General features: G+C 36.1%; 1 long non-coding RNA gene across 1 annotated transcript in view; it reads left to right on the top strand.

Annotated features, from left to right (window-relative positions):
• Window positions 1-22: 22 nt before the first annotated feature.
• Window positions 23-12,500, top strand: part of LOC135196016 (uncharacterized) — a 28,648-nt gene continuing 16,170 nt past the window's right edge. The window contains exons 1-2 of the long non-coding RNA XR_010310275.1: window positions 23-461; window positions 3,408-3,964. This is a non-coding gene — a long non-coding RNA (uncharacterized LOC135196016). The remainder of the gene's footprint in view (window positions 462-3,407; window positions 3,965-12,500) is intronic.

The raw sequence follows: 12,500 nt of genomic DNA, 5'->3' as shown, positions 1-12,500 counted from the left end.
ACGGAAATAATTATAGGAAAATATCGATATCAAGAATAAAAGCATTTAAATATAAAGATATATACACAGAATTAAGTATCAATGTTCATGGCAGTTGTATTTGATGAGACAGGAACTACTTGATTAATCGCAGAGAACTGTCTCACGGCTCATTTACTTCTAGTTCTCGGGACCCATGATAGAAAGGCTAGCCCAACAGTGAATGAATTTACAGATTTTTCGTATAATAGTCGTGCTTTGAACCTTGAAGTAAGTGCATTGATGTGAGACTTTTGTGGTATAAGAAGAGTTCATGAAAGTGCAAGCGCAGGCCTGCATATTATGCATAATGAAGCCTCAACATCTCCCCTCAAGTGAAAAATATATTGGCAAATCAGCTTTTATCGAATGCAGTGAAGACGCCTCTAACACTGTACCCAGATCAATGAAGTCACCATTCCAATGTCATGGCGTCCCGAGAGGTAAGCAGAGTGTTTGTATTACATAATGACAGTTAATAAACAACATATCGACGACTTTTTATTTAACAAATAAAATATATTGTCATATGGGTAAAACTGAAGGCTGCTACCGCAATCAGCTGGCTCGGTAACTACCATTTTACGTACGTGTGTACAAAATGAGGATGAACGTCAAAACATAAACAAAAGACGGCAATTATCGTAAACTTAAACAAAAGACATTATAAATATAGGCAGAAAACATATACAACAAGAGGAAAATATTCCAGTCGGTGCATGGCAGGAAGTAGGTAGACCCCAGGTAGTGGCGGTCGCGGTGTTCAGTTGACTGTCCATTGTGCACGGTGTGGCAAATCGCCGCAACCAATAATTTCCTGACGCCTCTATAAAACATGTATTCCTATTGCCATCAGTTATTTTGTGAATAAAGACTTCTTCATACAATTAGATAATTTTGAAATCTTTTACATCTTAACATAAATTAACTGTTTACAAGATATTTACGGCTCGCTTTTACATTAGTCTTAGTGCATTATGGTTAAGATGGTTAGCATATTAGGAACATGAGCAGTACTGAAACTTGATTGATGCATTTCTTTTATGTTTCACCAATTAAGTGAGCTTTTGAAATTCAGGCATTGTTGAAAAAGCCCGGCTTCAGTTTGTAGGCATGGTTCCTTCATGCAAACATGTAATAGTGGTTGCTTGTATTATTTTGGCTTTTTTTTTTTTTTTTTTTTTTTTTTTTTTTTTTTTTTTTTTATTTGTGTGACATTCATTTCAATTACTTTGTAGTTTACAGATAATAATTACCCTAATATCCTACATTTATAGTAGCAGGGTTTTGGGCAGGAGAAAAATACAAAAATGAGTGAAATGACAGGATGCACTCTAACATCCAAATGTGATAGCTTACTTTGCAGGTACTGATTGTTATTAAGGTCAGGTTTATTGAACATTGGTCTCATGAAAATGTTGTGTGGTAAATCATATTTAAATACATTTCCTTTGTTTAGTGTACATTTTTAAGGTGTAACATTACACATGATAACCTAGGTTATATTAGTTGGAGGGCCAAATAAGGCCCAAGCATCCTAAGTTTGGTTAGTGAGGTACATTTAGGTTAGTTTATAACCCCGGGTTTGGGTTGGTAGGGGAATCCATGTAGGTAAAGTTCTTCCCACCCCCCCATCCCCATCTGACCAGGTAAGGATCCAGCACCCTAGGTTAGGTTATGTGGGGTCCAGGATACACAGACACCCCCTTCTCTAGATAAGAACCCAGTGTCCTAGACTTGGTAATGATAGTTGTGGTTAGGTTAAGTTACAATTTTAGATTCCATGTGTTTTCATTTTAATTTACAGTAGCCTAGCCTAGGTTAGTATAGGTTGTGGGTCCATTGGGTGAATTACCATCCTTAAGCTTAAACTTGCATGCATATTTATTTTGAGATTAATAATGGAAACAGATTATACATACCATGACTAATGTTCATATTCTCGTTGAAACTCTATTATAACCTTGACTCAGCGATGTTTCTTTTAGAGGGCATTATAGGTGAACAATTTTTTTTCTCCTATACAAAAATTCCACTGTTCACCTGTGCTTATCTTGCACATATGTTATGCAGTTCTGTTAATTTTTCCCCAGTGTTTTACCAGTCTGACCTGTATGAAAGTTTCCACAAAAATTACATGGAATACGATATACATCTTTTAGCTTTGTAATATACTTTGTAAGTATATTTTTTTACTTTTATTTTGATTAAACGTCAAAATTCCCAAGTAGATGGGGAAAAACTTGAAATTATTATAATATGGTACTGCAAGTAGGTATTTTGTTTCATAAATTTCTATTTTGTGACCGTAGAATATCTGTTTTTGCCACTTTTCATCCATTGCTTGACGCAAAGTCAGGATATTCAAGTTTGTTGCCTATATTCCTAATTATATTTATTTCATCAATGTATTCAGGCCTATATATATGTAATGATCTTAAGGTGTGACAATTGATTTCTTAACTATATTGCTGTGACCAGAATAAAATTGAAGATAGGCAGAAATATTGGTGGGTTTTCTTTATTCATTGTATTTAAACTTAGTACTAGTTCAATGCATTAGGCCATCCAAAAACGGTAGACAATTGTAGTTTCCATATCCATAGTGAATTTTATTGATGGTACTGCAGGAAATCGTGCACTCCCCCGATCCGCGGGGGATGTATGCCACACCTGGCCCCGTGAATTGCTAAAATTCACTAACGCCTCATATAACACTTAGAACTGCTAATTTTGATCAATTAAACACAAAAAAACCTCCAAAAGTGGTTATATCTGAGTATTTTAATAGTTTTATTACAAAAAGTGCAATTGGTCATGTAAATGATATGAAAATACAGTAATTAGTGAATATTTCTCTGCAAAAAATACAGGAAATATGCACATTTTCCGCAAATAATGTATACATATGTTCCATAGACAAAACCGTGAATCGCGAGCCCGCAAATCCGGGTTGTTTACTGCAATTCGCTTAATATTTAACAAAGAAGTTATGTAAATTTCCGTTATCTGGTCAGATACGCATTGTGTTATCAAATACCTGAACTATACTGCATTGCGGTGAATTATGATTATTATTTATTTCATGTTTTGCTTTCGAAAAGTTCAAGTTGCTAAACAGTGGAAGTGAGTGGTTACCCATTGCCACTTCAAATATTTTATATCATCATCCTCTTTGTATGTAGATTCAACAGCAAGATGTCTGAATAGGTCTAGGAAATTGTAGACTGAATGCCCTCGATATATCTTTTTTGAGAATTTTCTTTTCATTTTTTAGGCTAGAGTGATAATGATTATTGAAGAATGTTGGTAAATCACTATTTTAAATAAGCACTAATTTCAGAAATAAATCACAAGCCCCTATTTAATATTAATTTTTTTCTTTTCAGATCACAGCCGTTGGCCACAAGTCTGTCATGCAATGAGAGACTCAGGATAGGGGTAAAGTTTGACGTAATTGTCATGACAATATAAATATTTAACTTCAAGACTGTTCGCTTTGCGATTTGGCATATTATTGGATTCTCGATGACACGCTATATCAGTCAACCTCACCCTTGACACATGACAAAAAAATATAAGTCTGCGTTTCACTCATTTCTATTCATCAGACAATTAAATATAACTGAGATGGCTTTGATGAATACTGTTCAGTTCATATTTGATCCTGAAAGATAATGTAGAAGAAAATTATAAATGCAAGAAGGTATTACAAAAGTACACAATCTCCGGCTTCCGAGAACAAAAGACCAATATTTACTCAGCTTTTGCCTGATGGTAAACATTGTTCGACTAACAAGTGGAGTTCTGCATGTTTGAAAGTTTTATTAGGGAGTGTTTAGGGGGAGTGTATAGTTATTCCGTCGATTGCGTTTACGTCAAGTTCATTATATATAGTTCTGTGTTATGTTGTACAGAAGTCTTGCTGCAAATCATAATAAATTTGGTAAGTGATCTACCTAACTTTTTGTAATTTACGATGTTACTTCCATTATTCATTATTTTTTATGACATTTTTATGTAATGGTCAGTCAGCCTTATATTTTAGAGTGGTTTGATGAAAGTTGAGAGGTTGCTACCTAGAAAGGTGAGAATTTTTCCAATATGTTTTAGACCAAGTCTTATATATGTGCAGGTCACACATTGGAAGCTAGAGGGTTAGTGATTGTATTCCAGAATATTTTTGTCTTGATCTTTGTTTAAATATCACATTTCAGTGGAAAGGCTAAACTTTTATTTTTCAATGTTTTATCAGTTCCAGCTTTGGGGAAGCCTGGTGCATATTTAACTACGAGTAAGGGTGGTTGCAGCCTCATTGTTTTTTTGCCCATTATTTAAGATAACCTTTCAGCTTAAATTCGGGTAATTTATGAAGGAACTTGGTAGGGTTGGTGATAATTTAAAAAGCATTTTGGACCGTGGTTTATGTTTCAAGGTAGCAGAACTTTTTAAAAGCCAATATTTCCTTTTTTATTAATAATTACTCTTGTTAAAGTTGGTTATATAACCAAGATTTTTTTTACCATGACCAGTTTTTCAATTTTCCAAGGTCACAGTGAAATTTGAAATATAATGTTTCAGAATTTTCTGTCTCCAAATATGCTGAAACTATTATAGTTTCAGTATTAATTTTCAAGATGCTTAATTCAACTAATTTTGGGTAAATCGCCACCATTTGAGTGTTGGGGAAATTGATCACTCTTAGAGAGCTATAAATCATTTGGTAATATTTTAGTTTCAACCATTATGGGAAATCTATTATATTGGATATTTTTCCCGAGTAAAGCACGTGATAACAAAACACTTCTTCTCAATACATTATTGTCGCTAATGCATACTTACAGAGAAAAAAAAAGATTAAGTTTTTACCTCGAAATTTTTCCTAAGTCGGGAGAGGTGTTTCCTCTACGGTAATGTTTACTTTTAATGAGCCCCTCTAACTTACTTCTTACGCAAACAAAAGCAGTTCCAGTTACTCATTATTGGCTGAGAGGTGTGACATCGTTATGACGTCCCATGGGTTTCATAACCAATTACGAATGACTTGAGTCGAAAACTAAGTTTCACTAGCATTCAGCGGAGTAATACAGTTACCTGTCTAGTGTCCACTGGTATCCTTGTTTGACTGAATACTCCGAATAATGAAGCAAAAAACGGCAATTTTGTTTTGTCTTCCTGTACCTATGGCAGAGGTAGTGGCTGGTCCTTCTTCTGGCATCTTAATTTTTGACAGACCTTCGATTTCCTACCGATTGTTTTGCAGTGCAATGTGGTCGTCGGGTACCTGCCACTTCCTACTTTAAGTTGCATGTCAGGGAACCTTGCAACGGCTTCACGTTTTTTCCCTCAAAGCACCAGCAACCTTTTTATCAACCAACAGTTTAAGGTAAGCTTCAATTAATTTATAGAGTATATTATAATGGTGGTAGTATAACGATGTATACAGCAGTACCATCACTTTGTGATTTTGGTTTGATGGATGTTAGGTAGTGGCCTTAAGGGGGGGTCGCAGGGGGGCGGAGCCCCCCGCTAGGCCTAGGTAGGGGTACAGGGCCCTAGGTAAGGTTAGGTGGTTGTATTGAGGTTCGTAGTGCCCCGAAAATCACTGTGGCCTTAAGGGGGGGTCGCAGGGGGGCGGAGCCCCCCCGCTAGGCCTAGGTAGGGGTACAGGGCCTAGTAAGGTTAGGTGGTTTGTATTAGGTTCGGTAGTGCCCGCCCCGAAAAAACACTGTGGCCTTAAGGGGGGTGGGGGCGCGCAGGGGGCGGAGCCCCCCCCACTATAGGCCTAGGTAGGGGTACAGGGACTAGGTTGAGGTTAGTGGGTTTGTTAGGTTTCTGTGGTGCCCTGAAAATTACTGTGGCTTTAATGGGGGGTCGCTGGGGGGTCCCTACCCCCCTCCCCCCGGTAGGCCTAGTTAGGGGTATGGGGGAGGGGTGCTGGAACTTAATTATTCATTTATTGCAAATATTCTCATTCAATGCCCCAACACCCAATCCCCCCCCTTCCCCCACCCAAACCCCGGTTCCCAAAGGGTGTCCCGCCCATAATTGTGGGATGAACTAGGGTATACATAGTAAATCTCTAAATCGGTTGGTTTGCAGTCAAAATAAACGTTAAATTCATTGAAACCACACTATTTCTGATGCAACAAATATATTTTTATTGCATTTTTCCAAATTTGGCTGAAACTAAAAATTTACCAATCATTTACTTTTATAACCTTCAAGATGTTTGTTACCTTTGGTGTTTAGTTAAACGGAATATTTATTAAATGTGAGACTTTAAAGTTGTGATAGTTCTTGGCTGTGCTGCATTTTGTCCAAACACCCAGCGTACGATTACATTGAAGCTTCTGATTGTTAGACTGTCGTGCAAGGCTTTGTCTTTGGCTGGGGTTTTATTATCATCATGATTATCTTACATTGTCCCCGAAATTTGATAGGCAGGTACCTTTACGGTTACCTGTTATTTTCAATAATAAAATTTCGAGGTCTCAAGTCAGTATACACTGTAGGGGGACAGAGCCGTCAATCTACCTCACGGGGTCCCCTGTAGGCATTACTAAAAGTGCTTTGCAGGTTCCCTTCGCCCCCTAGCTCAACCCCTTTCATTCCTTTTTCTGTACATTCATTCATATTTTTCTTCCTTCTTGCTGTTCACCCTCTCCTAAGTTATTTCACAGTGCAATTGCCAGGTTTTCCTCCCGTTACACCCTTCAGACCTATCTACTCTCAGTTTCCTCTCCAGCGCTGAATGACCTCATATGTCCAGTGTTTGGCCATTGGCCTCAATTCTGTATTCCATATAATTCTAAGTCAGTATAGAGACCAGAATTTTAGAATACTTTCTCTAGATCATAGAATCGATGATAGATTTTTCACTGATAAACCTGTAGCTCCACAATGTGTACTACTTACATTGGGGTTGGTTAATTTGAAGAAGTTAGCCTAAGAAGCAAAGACGGGAGTGAAATACTTCATTCTCCAGAGCTTGGAAGTTTACTCTTAGAACTTTAATTTTACGTCCTACAAAAACTTCCAAAAACCAAAGACCCCTAACTATCAATTTCTATGATATAAATATAACTTTTGGCAATTAAATGAAGTCTAAATATTAAAAAATGGAAAATACTCAATACTCCTTGTATCACATTTACCACCTACCAAGTTTCTTCAGTCAGAAAAATATAGTTTAAGCTGGCTTAAAAAACCGGACATAGTAAAAACATACTTGTGGAGAGTAATCCTTAACTATCAAGTATTTACCATTTTTTAAAAATCTTTAGGCAAAAAGTTATGTTTATGTCATAGAAGTTGATAGTTAGGGGCCTATGGGTTTTGGAATTTTGGAAGGACGTAAGATTAAAGTTCTTAGAGTAAAATTCCAACTCTGGAGAATGAAGTATTTCACTCCCTCCTTTTCTTATTAGACTAACTTCTTCAAATTAACTAAACGGTCATTTGCATCGATTGCTTATTTTGTGATGAATTCATAACGATTTTAGTAGTTATATGCAGTTGCACCATCCGTTGGGGTCTTAGCACGGTTCTAACATTCCCCCGAAAATCACAGCTTAGAAAGATGGAACGTATATTTGGAAACCGACATGACTGGCTTTGTGCCGCAATATGGTCCAAAAAAACCCGACAGATTAGTGTTTCTAACAATTTTTTTTTTTAAAGGATAAGGTTCCTCTTTTCCTCCCAGTTGCTGAAGCTTTACTTGGGGTTAATCTGTCGTTGCTTTCAGTGTTTCCTATTTGGGATTTTCTTTCTCTTACTTCCTCTTAATAAATAGATTAAAACACGTAAGAAAGTGATCCCACACCTGCTCGCTCTTTCTTTAGAACCTGTTTCTTTCTGGTGCAGTGTATTCCTTGCCGTTCCTTGTGTCTCGTTTATTCAGTATACCTAAAAAAATATGGTGCATTCTCAGGTGACGTCGTCAAATATGCGACGCCATCCCGTCTGACATATATTCTTTCGGTATCAGCTATAACTCACTTATTGCTCTGCCTGGTAATTATTTTACGTTTTGCCAAAAATGGTTGGGGACAACCACCCTCCCTCCTTATCCATTTTACCAGAGGCAGATCTTTCGCTTCAGGATTAAAAACCGGATTTTTCCGATTTCTACCATTACAAAACCTTTTAATAGATTCAAATACACTTCGATTTGAAGTATTGGAACTTCTAGTAGTATGAATTGTCAACTTGGATCGGATTGACAGAAAACTGAGGATTGAAACCATTAGATGCTTGTGTAACTAGCTGAAAAACTGAACACAAGTAACGATGTAGGGGATAGTCTAATATTATATCTGGAACTTTTATTTTTAACATAAACTCAAACCGTCTGAATAAGCTGATTAGAAGTGCGGGTTTACAGTAACCTTAGTTATGGATGGTTATTATTTCACTACCTTGAGCGAAGGCGTGGACTTTATTTGCTGATCCCTTCATAATGGATGTTATGTAAACCTCAGACTTTACCAAAACCGTGATAACCCTCGTGTGTAATGTAATTTTGGAAAGGAATACGTGGAAATAGAATTTTTTTGTTTATCCCATCGTGCAAATATGCCAGCCACTAAATGCACACAAGGATTTTATGATTTTTAGGTCGATTCTGGACCCAACAAGAAGAAAATATGCCAGCGAATAGTGTCAGTACGATTGAATTTAAAGTAGGCTAAGGAGAGAAATGGAATAATGATGAATTATACTGGATAAAGAATAGGTACGAAAGTTGTTTTTTTCAGTTCTGTAAACACTAGTACCTCTCAGTGATGTAGTGGTTTGAACTCCTTGGAAAAAAAAAAAAAAAAGATTCATTCAAGAATCCGGACAAGTAACGCCACTGAGAGCAACATTACTAAAGACAGCTTCGTTAAAGACATATAAAGAAATCGTATGTATTATCTGTAATAGTTAATAAGCCATGTCCTCACAGAGCAACGCACGTTGAACGCCATTTTACGACACGAAAAATGTTGCAATGACTGGAAAGTGGAGAAGACAAAAATTAATGTCATTTAGCACAAACGGAATACTCTCAGAGGAATATACGATAATCGTTGAGAACAAAGGTGGTGTAATTACAGTGAAAGCTTGAGATGGCAGCTGTAAGGAAAAGTACAAAGGAAGGGATTTAGGGATACTAATAGAAAGTGCTTTGAATGCAACACCATTTACAGGGAGCAGATCAAGAAAATCCTTTTACATGGCATAATATAAAACGTGCATAGCTGTGACGGTCTTGAAAAATTTTTGAATATTTTGAGCAAAATGCAAGTAAGTACTGAAGTGACATTGCTGTATAAACTCACGTAGTATAATTGCAGCTCTTGAATGAGACATGCTGATGGCCGAAGTGCTAGGAAGTGCAAAATACGGTAATTGTAATGTATTTTCAAAGGTATGAAAACGCCTTGAATATGGATAGAAATGTGAGTTGGTGAAAACGTTACGTACGTAAAGTTTGAAGTGAAAATTTAAAATTTTTGTTTTTTTGTGTCTGATTAGTTGAATTCAGTATTACAGCACTAATAAGGCTCTCCATATTATTATTTTTATTTTTATTATTATTATTATTATTATTATTATTATTATTATTTTATTATTATTATTATTATTGTTATATTCGCCTATTTTGGCCCAAAGATTATTGCTTATTTTTGATGATCTCATCACGTGACTCATGATAGTCCCCTTGATCTATTTGTCCAATCTCAAAACCAATTATATGCAACTATCTCAGTAATGAATAAATTAATTTACTCTATGAATTTTGCTCGCAGATTTTTTCCCGAATCGCTAAATAATAACTTTTTGATCTAAAAGGAATAATAAAATAGTTGGCAGATGAAGCAACTATTAACTGGCAAAGTGAATGGGGCAAGTTTCCTAGAAAAATCAGAAACTAATAGCATACGTCACTAACTAGACGTTTCTAGGTTTGAAGGACATGATTTGCATACAAGGTGAAACTTTGGAGCCCACTTTTAGGCCGGTAGGTTAGGTCTAATTACCTACTTATTGTTGTTATTAATGTTGGTATTATTCATCCTTGTCGTTAGATCTCATAGAGGTGTTAAGGTTTTCCGTATTTCGTTAACTGAATAACTGGTTTATATTAACCTGGCTTATTTTTATAATTTCGTTCAATGTTCACTTGATCTCTCGACACGGTTTCGTGGACTTTGACCGAAATTTCAAAATCAGACCTTTTTACCATAAGGGTCAAAATATCACATTTAGGAACCTTTTAGCAAAATTATTTCTTGGGTAATTGTTAATGTTAATTTAGCAGTGATGGTGTCCCAAAATTGGCCGACAGAAAATGCGGCATGTTCTAACGCCTGCCAAATCAGTAGCAAATCAGTTCCGGCAATTTACTGCTGCGATGGATGTGTTCGGTGCAAAAGTGAGTTTTGGAACGATAAGTTGAACATTTCCGATAACAATAAGTTTGAAGCCCTTTCCAAATTGGCAAAACTTGCTTTATAAAAAATATTGCTCCTATAGAATGTTAACACAAAATCCAAAGTAATTTGTAATGATTGCAAACATATGGCGCAGAACATTTCTCTCCATGAAGTTCTGTACAACATTTTATGACGTGTAAAATCATCGTCAAATCAGCAGATATTGTAATGAAATCATATGCTTCAGAATGTAAGGGACAAAGCTCGTGCCCTTTCTATGGTGATGCCCTGATTTATAGCGATGTTAATGATGGTACTGTGGATAATTTATGATAATCATCAAATAGTATTTGAAATTCATTTTGCAGTAGATCCTCGAACACAATTAGTTCAATTGTGAGTTATTACAACTGTAAACAAGCAAAATTAGCATTTTTGCGTTTCCAAGCGTTTTTTCCCGGTTATATGGTTAGCCGTTATATTCCTGACGATGCGGTCATAAATAAAATCGTTGGATTGTTTATTGGTATCATAAGTTGTTGTATTAGCATTATTGAAAAATGCTACTTGTTATCTGTATGATTTATAGCTATCTTCAACGATAATCACGCTTTGTTTATGTACATTAAATTTTTTTGTGAGTGATAAGTAGCAATTAGTTTTTTTTTTTTTCGACGTGCAGCGTTGCAAACACAATAAATGACTCTCTGTCTCCTCTTGTCTCCAGTTTAGTCTTCCTCAACACACTCCTAAACGTTTCGGAAAATAGGCTAAAACAAGAACAAAAGTAGATAAGATCCTTATTAGCTAATTGTAATAAGTTTAGGTACACTGAATAGTCATGTCGTTTTTGGCCATTCTTACCCTCATTGACACTTGAACCGGAATAAAAAACAAACTTCAGCTATTCAAGCACGAAGGTCTTTCGGCTTCATCTTGAGAGAGAGAGAGAAGAGAGAGAGAGAGAGAGAGAGAGAGAGAGAGAGAGAGAATTTTATGCAGATGGGTAACTCAGCTCCTTTATCGTTTATGAAAAGAGTTTAACAGCCATGACAAGTTTTAATTGAACCGCTGATCATTTTCCATGACGCAAACAGTCATTCCAGGTGAATAAATTTACGCTGTTGGAATTTCCAGTCATTTATATTTTTGTCTTACAGCTCGTTTCCTGTTACCTATGGTTGATAACACTGTTTCTCAAATATTTATTACATAATAAAGCAGTTGTGGTAATATTGCAGTCGTGATAGTAAAACACTTTTGAGGATATATTTTATATTAGATTACATTGGAATGTAATGAAGCTTTAAACTCAAGAGTAGCCTGTAATGGTCTTCCGCCCATTGTGTCACCCCCCATTCCCACCTTCCTCCTTCCTCCATTCCCCTGTGCAAATGAGGAAAATTAGCTATGCGTCATTTCGCTTACGTATAAATAATGATATAATGACAATTATATAATGACAAATTGCAGAAATTTTATTTCTTCTAAAAATTTTTATTGTTACTCGAATCTTTTTTCGTGGTAGATTCTCTCAGTTGTTTTAATTGCTATGACCATTTTGTTTGAAAGATTTAAATATTAACACTGCAGAACTCACGAAAACTAAATCTTGAGTTCCGCGGTAATTAATTTTTCTTGAAAAATATCAGCATCGTTGTTACAGTGAGAATATAAAGTCTTGCGCCTTTCTTTTCTGATATGATTATCACTTTTGAGGAGCCAAGGGGTAAACAGACTGCGGAATGTAATATATATGAAGAACCTGATTTACATGATGAATGTAATAGAGAATCCGGAATATGGTGCATTTTAGCCCTTCTCTAATTTGGGATAATATCTATTTTGAGTGAAATTTTTGTGGTAGGAGCTATTCTGTCGAGCGGTTTGAATCTCACTTTAATGAGTAAGTCCAACTCGAAAACAATTTATCGTGTCAGTCCTTGGAAATAAAGGATCCCATTCACTGAACGATTGTATGAACGATTGTCTGAGCGACTCTCGTTATCGACAACACACACACACTTTTCCGAAAGTACGAACGATCTCTGCACC

This window comes from Macrobrachium nipponense, chromosome 17 (assembly GCF_015104395.2).
Source record: "Macrobrachium nipponense isolate FS-2020 chromosome 17, ASM1510439v2, whole genome shotgun sequence".
NCBI classification, from domain to species: Eukaryota; Metazoa; Arthropoda; class Malacostraca; order Decapoda; family Palaemonidae; genus Macrobrachium; species Macrobrachium nipponense.
The sequence above is the reverse complement of the archived record's forward strand: the minus strand, read 5'-3'. Positions and strand labels throughout refer to the sequence as shown.